The sequence below is a fragment of the Scyliorhinus torazame genome, chromosome 6 (assembly GCF_047496885.1).
Source record: "Scyliorhinus torazame isolate Kashiwa2021f chromosome 6, sScyTor2.1, whole genome shotgun sequence".
In the NCBI taxonomy this organism is placed as follows: Eukaryota; Metazoa; Chordata; class Chondrichthyes; order Carcharhiniformes; family Scyliorhinidae; genus Scyliorhinus; species Scyliorhinus torazame.
In genome coordinates, this window is record NC_092712.1 from 143510459 (window position 1) to 143524367 (window position 13909).

At 45.9% G+C, this 13909-nt stretch overlaps 1 protein-coding gene across 6 annotated transcripts in view; it reads left to right on the forward strand.

Annotated features, from left to right (window-relative positions):
• Positions 1-10289: 10289 nt before the first annotated feature.
• Positions 10290-13909, forward strand: part of grb10b (growth factor receptor-bound protein 10b) — a 484722-nt gene continuing 481102 nt past the window's right edge. For 2 of the 6 annotated variants that reach the window (XM_072508843.1, XM_072508849.1), the window contains exon 1: positions 11397-11526. The gene's annotated coding sequence lies outside the window, so the exon portion shown is untranslated. Of the gene's footprint in view, positions 10866-11396; positions 11527-11845; positions 11865-13909 lie in introns of those variants that run through there. The other 4 variants (XM_072508844.1, XM_072508852.1, XM_072508851.1 and 1 more) reach the window with 4 other exon arrangements.

The following is a 13909-nucleotide window of genomic DNA, read 5'->3' on the forward strand; positions in this document are numbered from 1 at the left end:
AACATCCTGGTAAATCTCTTCTGCACCCTCTCTAAAGCTTCCACATCCTTCTGGTAGTGTGGCGACCAGAATTGAACACTATACTCCAAGCGTGGCCTAACTAAGGTTCTATACAGCTGCAACATGATTGGATTGGATTGGATTGGATTTGTTTATTGTCACGTGTACCGAGGTACAGTGAAAAGTATTTTTCTGCGAGCAGCTCAACAGATCATTAAGTACATGAGAAGAAAAGGGAATAAAAGAAAATACATAATAGGGCAACACAACATATACAGCCTGGCTGGACTACAGTCTTCTGCACTTCCTGGGTCCGTATCCCTCTATTCCCATCCTATTCATGTATTTGTCAAGATGCCCCTTGAATGTCACTATCGTACCCTCCCGGTAATACTATTTGATGAACTTCTGCGCACATTTCATCCGCCTGCATATGTACAGGTCTCCATTTTCTCATGAAGACATCACTTTTACGGTAATAACACTCTGGTATACACCCAGATTCCTCTTCCATGTATGCTTTCTGATACATCCGGTTTATTTCTACATCTTTCTGTTGTAACTCCACCAATTTTCCTGAACTAAAAATATCCACCTCACCCTCCACCTGTTCTTGTTCTTTTTCAACCATCGGATCAAAAATTGTTTCTGATAATTGCACTTCATCTTTATCTTCACTCTTTAATTTCTCCTCTTGTCTTAACCTGTCACTTTGCGACCTTGTTACTACACAAAATCCCAGGATACTCGTCCTTCAACACTTCAATTGTCCGATTTTCCACTGGCTTATCAACCATAGTAGGCATCACTCCCACCTGCGATCCAGCCATATCATTACCCAAGATAAACTGTATTCCTGGACAAGATAGTTTCTCCATTACTCCTACTGCACTTCACTACTCTTCACTGGACTTTCCGACCTTACCTTATATAATGGAACACTACTCCTCACCCTGAATTCCATTCCACATATGACCACCTTTTCTGGCAATATTCCTCCCAAACTACATAACTCCTCATCTCTTACCACTAAAGATTGACTAGCTCCCATATCTCTTAAAATTGTGACTTCTTTACCTGCTCCTCCTGATACACATGAGTAAACTTTGCCCACACAAGTAAATTCTTCAAAGAGATCTTTAAAGAGGAGATTGCTGAGCCTTTGGCTTTGATATTTAAGTCATCTTTGTCTACAGGAATAGTGCCAGAAGACTGGAGGATAGTAAATGTTGTCCCCTTGTTCAAGAAGGGGAGTAGAGACAACTTCGGTAACTATAGACCAGTGAGCCTTACGTCTGTTGTGGGCAAAGTCTTGGAAAGGTTTATAAGAGATAGGATGTATAATCATCTGGAAAGGAATAATTTGATTAGAGATAGTCAACACAGTTTTGGGAAGGGTAGGTCGTGCCTCACAAACCTTATTGAGTTCTTTGAGAAGGGACCAAATAGGTGGATGAGGGTAAAGCAGTTGATGTGGTGTATCTGGATTTCAGTAAAGCGTTTGATAAGGTTCCCACGGTAGGCTACTGCAGAAAATACGGAGGCATGGGATTCAGGGTGATTTAGCAGTTTGGATCAGAAATTGGCTAGCTCGAAGAAGACAAAGGGTGGTGGTTGATGGGAAATGTTCAGACTGGAGTCCAGTTACTAGCGGTGTACCACAAGGATCTGCTTTGGGGCCACTGATGTTTGTCATTTTTATAAATGACCTGGAGGAGGGCGTAGAAGGATGGGTGAGTAAATTTGCAGATGACACTAAAGTCGGTGGAGTTGTGGACAGTGCGGAAGGATGTTACAAGTTACAGAGGGACATAGATAAGCTGCAGCGCTGGGCTGAGAGGTGGCAAATGGAGTTTAATGCAGAAAAATTTGAGGTGATTCATTTTGGAAGGAATAACAGGAAGACAGAGTACTGGGCTAATGGTAAGATTCTTGGCAGTGTGGATGAGCAGAGAGATCTCGGTGTCCATGTACATAGATCCCTGAAAGTTGCCACCCAGGTTGAGAGGGTTGTTAAGAAGGCGTATGGTGTGTTAGCTTTTATTGATAGAGGGATTGAGTTTCGGAGCCATGAGGTCATGTTGCAGCTGTACAAAACTCTGGTGCGGCCGCATTTGGAGTATTGAGTGCAATTCTGGTCACCGCATAATAGGAAGGATGTGGAAGCATTGGAAAGGGTGCAGAGCAGATTTACCAGAATGTTGCCTGGTATGGAGGGAAGATCATCTGAGGGAAGGCTGAGGGACTTGAGGCTGTTTTTGTTAGAGAGAAGAAGGTTAAGAGGTGACTTAATTGAGGCATACAAGATGATCAGAGGATTGGATAGGGTGGACAGTGAGAGCCTTTTTCCTCGGATGGTGATGTCTAGCACGAGGGGACATAGCTTTAGATTGAGGGGAGATAGATATAAGGCAGATATCAGAGGTAGGTTCTTTACTCAGAGAGGAGTAAGGGCGTGGAATGCCCTGCCTGCAACAGTAGTGGACTTGCCAACACTAAGGTCATTCAAATGGTCATTGAATAGACATATGGACGATAAGGGAATAGTGTAGATGGGCTTTAGAGTGGTTTCACAGGTCGGCGCAACATCGAGGGCCGAAGGGCCTGTACTGCGCTGTTATGTTCTATGTTCTATGTTCTAAGCACTGGCATCGGATGAAGCATACAGGGTGTAGCGTTAATGAAATCAATCCATAAGAGGGTCATTTAGGAGTCTGGTGACAGTGGGGAAGAAGCTGTTTTTGAGTCTGTTCGTGCGTGTTCTCAGACTTCTGTATCTCCTGCCCGATGGAAGAAGTTGGAAGAGTGAGTAAGGCGGGTGGGAGGGTTCTTTGATTATACTGCCCGCTTTCCCCAGGCAGCGGGAGGTGTAGATGGAGTCAATGGATGGGAGGCAGGTCCGTGTGATGGACTGGGCGGTGTTCACGACTCTCTGACGTTTCTTGCGGTCCTGGGCCGAGCAGTTGCCATACCAGGCTGTGATGCAGCCTGATAGGATGCTTTTTATGGTCAATGCCCCGGCCAATGAAGGAAAGCATGCTGTATGCTTTCTTGACTACCTTCTCCACCTGTGTTGCCCCTTTCAGTGACCTGTGGACCTGTACACCAAGATCTCTCTGACTGTCAATACTCTTGAGAGTTCTACCATTCACTGTATATTCCCTACCTGTATTAGATCTTACAAAATGCATTACTCACATTTACCACAACGTTTTACAATATACATTAATAATCTGGAAGAAGGAACGGAAGGCACTGTTGCTAAGTTTGCAGATGATACAAAGATCTGTAGAGGGACAGGTAGTATTGAGGAAGCAAGGAGGCTGCAGAAGGATTTGGACAAGCTAGGAGAGTGGGCAATGAAGTGCCAAATGAAATACCAGAAGACCACAAGACATAGGAGTGGAAGTAAGGCCATTCGGCCCATCGAGTCCACTCCACCATTCAATCATGGCTGATTTCAACTCCATTTGCCCGCTCTCTCTCCATAGCCCTTAATTCCTCGAGAAATCAAGAATTTATCAACTTCTGTCTTAAAGACACTCAACGTCCCGGCCTCCACCACCCTCTGTGGCAATGAATTCCACAGACCCACCACTCTCTGGCTGAAGAAATTTCTCCTCATCTCTGTTCTAAAGTGACTCCCTTTTATTCTAAGGCTGTGCCCCCGGGTCCTAGTCTCCCCTGTTAATGGAAACAACTTCCCTCCATCCACCCTATCTAAGCCATTCATTATCGTGTAAGTTTCTATTAGATCTCCCCTCAACCTCCTAAACTCCAATGAATATAATCCCAGGATCCTCAGACGTTCATCAAATGTTAGGTCTACCATTCCTGGGATCATCCGTGTGAATCTCCGCTGGACCCGCTCCAGTGCCTGTATGTCCTTCCTGAGGTGTGGGGCCCAAAATTGCTCACAGTATTCTAAATGGGGCTGAACTAATGCTTTATAAAGCTTCAGAAGTACATCCCTGCTTTTATATTCCAAGCCTCTTGAGATAAATGACAACATTGCATTTGCTTTCTTAATTACGGACTCAACCTACAAGTTTACCTTTAGAGAATCCTGGATTAGGACTCCCAAGTCCCTTTGCACTTCAGCATTATGAATTTTGTCACCGTTTAGAAAATAGTCCACGCCGCTATTCTTTTTTCCAAAGTGCAAGACCTCGCACTTGCCCACGTTGAATTTCATCAGCCATTTCTTGGACCACTCTCCTAAACTGTCTAAATCTTTCTGCAGCCTCCCCACCTCCTCCATACTACCTGCCCCTCCACCTATCTTTGTATCATCGGCAAACTTAGCCAGAATGCCCTCAGTCCCGTCATCTAGATCGTTAATATATAAAGAGAACAGCTGTGGCCCCAACACTGAACCCTGCGGGACACCACTCGTCACCGGTTGCCATTCCGAAAAAGAACCTTTTATCCCAACTCTCTGCCTTCTGCCTGACAGCCAGTCGTCAATCCATGTTAGTACCTTGCCCCGAATACCATGGGCCCTTATTTTACTCAGCAGTCTCCCGTGAGGCATCTTATCAAAGGCCTTTTGGAAGTCAAGGTAGATAACATCCATTGGCTCTCCTTGGTCTAACCTATTTGTTGTCTCTTCAAAGAACTCTAACAGCTTTGTCAGGCAATACCTCCCCTTACTAAATCCATGCTGACTTGTCCTAATCCGACCCTGCACTTCCAAGAATTTAGAAATCTCATCCTTAACAATGGATTCTAGAATCTTACCAACAACCGAGGTTAGGCTAATTGGCCTATAATCTTCCATCTTTTTCCTTGTTCCCTTCTTGAACAGGGGGGTTACAACAGCGATTTTCCAATCCTCTGGTACTTTCCCTGACTCCAATGACTTTTGAAACATCATCACCAACGCCTCCACTATGTCTTCAGCTATCTCCTTTAGAACTCTAGGATGTAGCCCATCTGGGCCCGGAGATTTATCAATTTTTAGACCTCTTAGTTTCTCTGGCACTTTCTCCTTTGTGATGGCTACCATATTCAACTCTGTCCCCTGACTCTCCGGAATTGTTGGGATATTACTCATGTCTTCTACTGTGAAGACTAAGGCAAAGTACTTATTCAGTTCCTCGGCTATTTCCTTGTCTCTCATCACAAAATTACCAGCGTCATTTTGGAGCGGCCCAATGTCAACTTTTACAATGTGGAAAAGTGTGAGATTATGCATTTTGGAAGGAGGAATTTAGGCACAGACTATTTTCTAAATGGGGAAATGCTTAGGAAATCAGAAGCACAAAGGAACTTGGGTGTCCTTGTTCACGATTCTCTTAAGGTTAACATGCAGGTTCAGTCGGCAGTTAAGAAGGCAAATGCAATGTTAGCATTCACGTCAAGAGGGCTAGAATACAAGACCAGGGATGTACTTCTGAGACTGTATAAGGCTCTGGTCAGACCCCATTTGGAGTATTGTGAGCCCCCTATCAAAGGAATGATGTGCTGGCCTTGGAAAGGGTCCAGAGGAGGTTCGCAAGAATGATCCCTGGAATGAGGAACTTATCGTATGAGGAACAGTTGAGGACTCAGGGTCTGTACTCGTTGGAGTTTAGAAGGATATGGGCGGGGATCTTATTGAAACTTACAGGATACTGCGAGGCCTGGATAGAGTCGACGTGGAGAGGATGTTTCCACTTGTAGGAATAACTAGAACCAGAGGACACCATCTTAGGCTGAAGGGAAAATCCTTTAAAACAGAGATGAGGAGGAATTTCTTCAGCCAGAGGGTGGTGAATCTGTGGAACGCTTTGCCGCAGAAGGCTGTGGAGGCCAAATCACTGAGTGTCTTTAAGACAGGGATATATAGGTTCATGATTAATAAGGGGATCAGAGGTTATGGGGTGAAGGCAGGAGAATGGGGATGAGAAAATATCGCCATCATTGAATGGCGGAGCAGACTTGGGCCGAGTGGCCTAATTCTGCTCCACTGTCATATGGTCAATCAGGTGAGCCTACACAGTGGGTGTGTGCTGATTATTCCATTGTGGGCAACATCACACTTGAACCAGGTTCTATTCTCATCTGATAGTCTCACATGTACACTTTCCAGGGGATATTACTGAATAACAATATTTTTTTCCAAATCTAACAGTGATGAGGGAAGCTGGTGCCTGAGATAAATTGAGAATACATAGCCGTTTTATGTCGAAGTCTGACAGTTGTCCTCTAACCGGTAGATATTGCACTCTTAAAACAGTCATTTTCATACTCAGGATCACAACCTGCGTTTGGGTCGCTGACGGGTGTAAGGATGGTCGAGGGACCATCAGTCAAGGCGTTCCCAATTATGGGAAGAAGTGCCCGACGGCCGCAAATGGCTTTTAAAAATGCTGGCCATGACCAGCTTTCAGAATGCCGGCTGTCCTGCGCAAGAGTGCCCCCTCAGCAGTGTGCAGGCCTCCCGGAGCCCAGCAAGGTAGACCACCTCCTCCTGACATCAGCGCGCCGACCCAGGAGCAGATACTTTAAAAAGATTGATATAGTCTTCTCTCCAGAAACAGCAGCAGAAAGCAGGTACACTGATATCACGCCCTCCATTTTATAGCTGCCCGTAATGCTGGTGTGAACGCCTGGGCCTCTGGTGAACAACCCATGAAGAAGCTGAAAACTCTGATCCACTCGCTAGAACTCCCCGTTGTGGCAAGGGATCTGGATGCCATTTTAAAATGGCGTCCTGATCTCCAAGGCTCCCAAAAGAATCCCTGACCACCTCTCAGCCCAAACGGAACACAGGATGGTTCCCCACCTCCAGCAAAACCTACATTGGGCAACCACGGCCCAATCGTACATGCGCAGAAAATGCCATCTTGGCAGTGTCCTTGGTAGCACCAGGCTGGCACCAGGTGGCATTGCCAGGGTGCAAGACTGGCAATTCCAGGGTACCCAGGTGGCACCAGCAGTTCCAAGGTACTACTCTGACTGAAGGGCATGCAGCTGGGGGCCTCCGTGCCATTTTTTCCCCCCAAAAAATATACTTTATTCATAAAATTTATCATAAGCATTACAGAAACATTTCAAATTGTCTTGACTGTACATTTCCGGCAGAGTTACACATTGCCTTCCGCGGCAATGAGGCCAGGCCCATCCTTCGTAACACCGGGGACAGGTAGAACCTCAGTATGTAGTGACACTTGGTGTTTGCATACAGGGGGTCCACGCACAGCTTGATGCAGCTGGACACAAAGGTGGCCAACAGGATGAGGGAGGTGTTGGGTACGTTCCGCCCTCCCTTCTCCAGAGGTTTGTACATGGTGTCCCTTCGGACACGGTCCATCTTGGATCTCCAGATGAATTTGAAGATGGCTCGGGTGACTGCTGCGGCGTAGGGTCGGGTTATGGGCCAGACCTTCACCACGTGCAGTAGCACCGAGAGTACCTCACACCTGATGACCAGGGTTTTGCCCGCAATGGAGAGGGAGCGTTGCTCCCACCAGCCCAGTTTCTGCCTTGCCTTTGCTAAGCGCTCCTCCCAGGTTTTGGTGCAAGCCCCAGCAGCTCCGAACCATATCCCCAGCACCTTCAGGTAATCTGACCAGACAGTGAAGGGGACAAAGGACCGGTCGGCCCAGTTCCCAAAGAACATGGCCTCGCTCTTGCCACGGTTTACCTTGGCTCCCGAGGCCAGTTCAAACTGGTCGCAGGTGGTCAAGAGCCTGCGTACAGACGCAGGATCCGAGCAGAAGACGGCAACGTCGTCCATGTACAGGGAGGCCTTGACTTGCATGCCTCCACTGCCTGGGATCGTCACTCCCCTTATACCGGATCCTTCCTGATGGACTCGGCAAAAGGTTCTATGCAGCCATTCAATTTTTTTTTTTTCAAAAAAATATACTTTATTCATAAAATTTATCATAAGCATTACAGAAACATTTCAAATTGTCTTGACTGTACATTTCTGGCAGAGTTACACATTGCCTTGACTTTCTTCCATTCAATTTTGATATTATATACATATCAGTCTTTACATTACAATTCCTTCTTAAATATTTACATTGTCATGTTTGTTTTATACATTGGCGTGTTGGTGGTCCAGACCGAGGGGGGTTTACACTGTTACCCGCCCCTCGGTGTACATTTGCTGGAAAGACCTTACACAGTGGTCTTTCCCCATTGCGCCTTGGCGGCAGCTGCCCCAAGCTTGAGTATGTCCCTCAGCACTTAGTCCTGGACCTTGGAATGTGCCAGTCTGCAACACTCGGTCGAGGACAATTCTTTGCACTGGAAGATCAGCAAGTTTCGGGCAGACCAAAGAGCGTCTTTCACCGAGTTGATGACCTTCCAGCAGCAGTTGATATTTGTCTCGGTGTGTCCCCCTGGAAACAGTCCGTAGAGCACAGAGTCCTGTGTCACAGATCTGTTCGGGATAAACCTTGACAAATACCACTGCATCTCTCTCCAGACCTTCTTTGCAAAGGCACACTCCACAAGGAGGTGTGTGACCGTCGCATTTCCCCCACAGCCACTCCGAGGCCAGCATGCATTGGCGCAGAGCCTTCGGGTGTGCATGAAGAATCTGACAGGGAGGGCCCTTGTCACCACCAGCCAAGCTATGTCTTGGTGCTTGTTTGAAAGTTCTGGTGATGAGGCGTTCTGCCAGATGACTCTGGCAGTCTGCTCAGGGAACCATCCAACGTCCTCCACGGTTTCCTTTTCCCTGAGGGCCTCGAGGACATTACGTGCTGACCACTGCTTCATTGCCTTGTGGTCAAAGGTGTTTTTCTTCAAAAACTTTTCCACGAAGGACAGGTGGTACGGTACGGTCCAACTACTTGGAGCGTTCCACGGCAATGAGGCCAGGCCCATCCTTCGTAACACTGGGGACAGGTAGAACCTCAGTATGTAGTGGCACTTGGTGTTTGCATACTGGGGGCCCACGCACAGCTTGATGCAGCTGGACACAAAGGTGGCCAACAGGATGAGGGAGGCGTTAGGTACATTCAGTCCTCCCTTCTCCAGAGGTTTGTACATGGTGTCCCTTCGGACACGGTCCATCTTGGATATCCAGATGAATTTGAAGATGGCTCGGGTGACTGCTGCGGCGTAGGGTCAGCCATTCAATCCTAAACACCGCTCGCCCAAGGTCCCTGAGACAAAGGGATTGAATCCCAAAGCCTCAGGTACCTTGGGAATCTGCATATTACAGTAAGGCTTACTGCCTCGCTCTAATATGCAGATTTGCCAAAACGTAATTCCGCCCATTGTGGCAGGATTCACCTTGCAACGTCTCGCGAGATTGCGTTGAAACTCGCAAGAGGTTGCGTTGAATCTCGTGAGGTGTTGCGAGCCTGGTCGATCCTGGGAGCTGGGTCTCCCAGCTTTCAACGGCCACACTACGTCGCGGCTAGCTGTTTTTCTGGCACAGCGTGGCTGGAGGATTATGTTATATATAACAGAGTGTGTTATATGCAGGGAGATACTGGCAAATGAAAGATTAAAACCTTCAGAACTTCAAAGGCATTTGAAAACTGGTGAGTTTGAGGACAAACCTCTTGATTTTTGATCTTAAATCATCAGCTGAAGTCCTTAGCAGAAATGTAACACTGAATGACAAAGCAAGTGAGATTGCGAGGACTTAAGGAAGCTCACCTGTCACATTAAAGGTCAGTGAAAATAGTGGGTCAAGAAGGTCGGCCGGCACGGGTCCCAAAGAATGACTGGTTGTTAAAAATGGGTCCTGGGCAAAAAGGTTTGAACAACATTGCTCTTAAAAACTACCACCGTATTTCCATATTTTAAATACATTTCCGCAACATGTATTCCTCTCAAAACAAACTGTATTAGATAAAGAACAGGCGCCGGAATGTGGCGACTAGGGGGTTTTCACAGTAACTTCATTTGAAGCCGACTTGTGGCAATAAGCGATTTTCATTTTCATTTCATTTCATAAGGTAAATAGTGGGGTCTAATTTATAATTTGGCAATTTTGAGTTGCTCGAAGCCACTATCCCTTGTCTTGATCACACACTTGATCGGGGTATTGCTACTGATCTTCACTGTGAAGCGAGATCGACTTACCTTTCAAAATTAACACTGCTTTTGCACGGTAGCTAACAAAAGAGTATAAGCGTCTTTCTTCAGTATATAGTTTAGTTTACGCTGTATTGTTTGTGAAATGTTTCGCTTGGCCTATCTTTTTCTCAAATCTTGACGAGGCGAAAACACATCTGGTTTTGAGATTAGAACAGCTAATAAGCGTCTTTCTGGATCAACTATGGACGTCAGAGGAGCACACCACAGCTGGCAGTTAGCAATTCATGGACTGCTGGAGAAGTGTTCAATCTGCAAGCTGGGCAACACTGCAAGGGGACTGTAAATACCTATCCCATCAAAGATAAATAACCTCCGTGAAAATGAATTCTGGGGTCGTAAGAAAGTGGGAATACGAAGGGAAGGAGCAGCAAAATAGAGGATTACGAGGCTCTTCCAGATATGATCAATTATGGCTCGGTTTAAACTTTTGGGTCCGAGTGGAAACTTTCCGTCAAAGCTGCACAGGAAGACTCCCAAAGGCAGGACAAGCCCGAGTGTCGCCGTCCCTTTTGGCTGCCGGATTGCTGTCCCGTCATAAACATGTTTGGTTGTCCTAGGAGAGAACTCCTTATCAAGAGGATGCCTGCAGCGTTGCCATGTGCGTGCACTACTCAACCGGAAATTTGCAAAGCAAAGTGCGGAAAAATAATGTGTAACCTTTGAAAAGCCAGGCATCTATCAGCGTGGAGTAGGACAGGGGAGCACCAAAGACGTGGAGCTCAGCGGCTGTAACCATATACGTACACGGTTTAGGTCTGAGCACGCAGGACATTTTACATTACACCTTCGGCCGGCCGCAAGTATTCGAGGAGGTAGGCGATGCTGACGTATCGGACACCACATTTTACGTGTCCTCCCGAAATTGCACCATCACTAGTATTTTGCAAGGCGAGAAGAAGAGCTTCAGAGTTTTAACCCTGTCTCCTTAGGTCGCTACTCGGCGTGTGCGCCACTCAATTTGACTGCAATTTCCCACGCGTTGTGTGCGTGTGTGGCGGGAGGGGGGTGGTGGAATATTAATCCAGTCACCAGGGTTCCTTCACCATTTGCACAAGGGAGATGTTTGATGGGAGCTGGGTGAGGAAATTCAGGTGCACTTTATTCCGTTTGTCGTTCCGGATCGACCATTCCCCTCAACCCAACAGCCGCGGATCTTCTTTCCCGAGGGAGGGCGGTTTGGTGTTGGCGCGGGCGGAGTCGGTTGCTCCAGCCGCGTGTGCTCACGCGCAGCGGCAGTTACTTTTACAAAGGGGGGGGGGGGGGGGGAGGACAAAAAGTTGGGATTGTGCGCGCGCCCGTGCACGGCGTCGCCATTTTTTTTAAAGTGGCCCTGTGGAGCTAGCGTGTGCACGCGGCGAGGAGGAGTTACCAAGTATACGAGTGAGCCAGTTTGAGGGGTGGTGGTTACAGTCACTCAGTTGGTCAGGGCAGGGACAAAAATCAAACCATCATCTTGGCAGGAATAGGATTGAAGTAAGTGCACTATTGGCGTTAACTTTTATTTTTTCTTCCCCAGTGAATAATCTGCTTGTGTGCGCGCGAGCTTGGGAGGAGGAGAGGAGCAGTTGGAAAGTGTTTTTGCTGCATTGTGGAATGTCCGGCTATTGGTGTGCAGTGTGTAAAGTAGTGGCGAGGATTGTCTGGCAGTGTTTTAAAGCCCGCATCCTATGTTTTTGAGGTGGAGGCGCTGCGGTCGGTGCATGTACGCAGTGAGGTACAGTCGGCATCCAGTGGAGCTGGAAACCTGAGTTCAACTTCGTTTAAAAAGTACAGACCGCGCGCGCGCACACACAAACAACTCTCTTTTTAAAGTAAGCTTTTCACTTTAATTTCGCTGTTTCATTCCATTGCACGCTTCCACTGGCGAATCCAGTAGATGAAAAGGAACTAAGAAAAGTTACGCTGGTGAAGGAGGCTTAATTGCTGCGAGTTGTGGCATTTCGTCAAAACCTTTTTTTGGCTCTTGTAACCCTGTTTCGTATAACGTATTCTCCTGACTTCGAGATACTTCGTTAATTAGAATCGGGGAAGGGCCTCGTGATACCGAACTACCTCAGGTATCCCTTTAAACAGTTTACAAACTGTGGGCCCTGGGATTGGTGCTTTAAAAAGGGAAACGAGGATGGGGTTAATTTGTTAAATATATGCGTTTTCTTTGGTGACATCAAAGATATTGTTTGGAAAGTCTGGCTCCTTTACTCATCGTGTGTGTGTGTGTGTGTCCCAGTTGAATTACTGCGGCGAATGTAACAGCGTTTTACAGCAAATGAAGCAACTTCTTTGCTAAAAATGTTAACGTCACTTCCACTTGGGTGGAAAACTGCATTTGATATTGATATTTAATGTCTGTAGCTATTAGCTGCAGACGATTGGAATGGATAGATGTGAAACAACAATTTAAGTACCGAGCTGTGAAGCTTTGAATATCCTCGGTATCGTTGAAATTCAAACTTTCTGAATGTAAGTTTATAGATAAGAGAACGGATGCAGCATTACATTTTATTCGAAAATAAGTGACTATATGAAGCGACGTTTCCAGCGGTCAACTCTACTTTCCCTTGATTGATTGCACTTAGTTTGTTTTGGGGGTGGGTATAAGTGAAGTGAAGATTGGCAATGGTAGATAAGATTGTGGAACTATTGATTCAAGGTAGTGAAGCCAAACCGTTTCACATGGCTGCTTGTTTAAAAAGTGCATATTTACTAACCTTCCCAAGAATTATTTTCCTTTTTAAAACAAACAAAGCTTGAATATTGAAATGGCCTTGTGAACTTTTGGGGAATGTTCAAAGGCCCAGAAAGAGTTTCTTAATCGTTTCTTAATGTCTGCTTCAAACGTACAGCTGAATCAGCAGTTTTTTGGAGAACAGTTCTGTCTTTAATTGGAAATAAATGTAGCAATTGAGCACCCAAGTGTTTGATTAAAAACGAGGTGAACACACTTTTTAACAATGAAATTCCCTAGTTATGTACATTGATGTTGAGATTGTTCTGTGTCACTCTTTTGTAGTTCCATATTAATCCTATTGCTCTCATACTTCAAACACCATCATGGGCAGTTGATTACTAATGAAATATTTTAACTTGTTGGAAGGATGTGTGCTGGGTATAGTGGTAAAAAGGATTGTTACCGATGCAGTTTTGTAATTTGGAAAGATTTTCTTGACTGATTCTAAAAAAAAAAAAATGTAGCTTTCGCATTTCAAGATTTTGACCATGTATATATGAAGACTGTTGGTCAGTGAATAAATTGAAACTTCAAACTTCATTTAAATGGACCATTTCTTTCTTGGTTTGTTTTTTTTTGTTTCCTGATCTATACATGTTCCCACTTTTTTGAAAAGCCCTCACTACACCACAAAATAATGGACAATTAGAATAGCCATGAACGTGGACATGCTTGTCATTCTGATCAATGGGCAGCATAGTGGCTAGCACAGTTGCTTCACAGCTCCAGGGTACCAGGTTCGATTCCCGGCTTGGGTCACTGTCTTTACGGAATCTGCACGTTCTCCCTGTGTCTGCGTGGGTTTCCTCCGGGTGCTCTGGTTTCCTCCCACAGTCCAAAGATGTGTGTGTTAGGTGAATTGGCCATGCTAAATTGCCCTCCAGTATCCCAAAAATGTTAAGTGAGGGTTACTGGGTTATGGGGATAGGGTAGATACGTGGGCTTCAGTAGGGTGCTCTTTGTAAGGGCTGAATGGCCTCCTTCTGCACTGTAAATTCTATGATTGTATGATTCTATGATGTTCTTTGGCAGCAATGCTGAGGAATAGTACATCAGTTTTCTGTTCTAAATGTCATCACAAAAAGTGCATTCATTCACTGTTTTATAGATTATCTGGGCTAATTAATC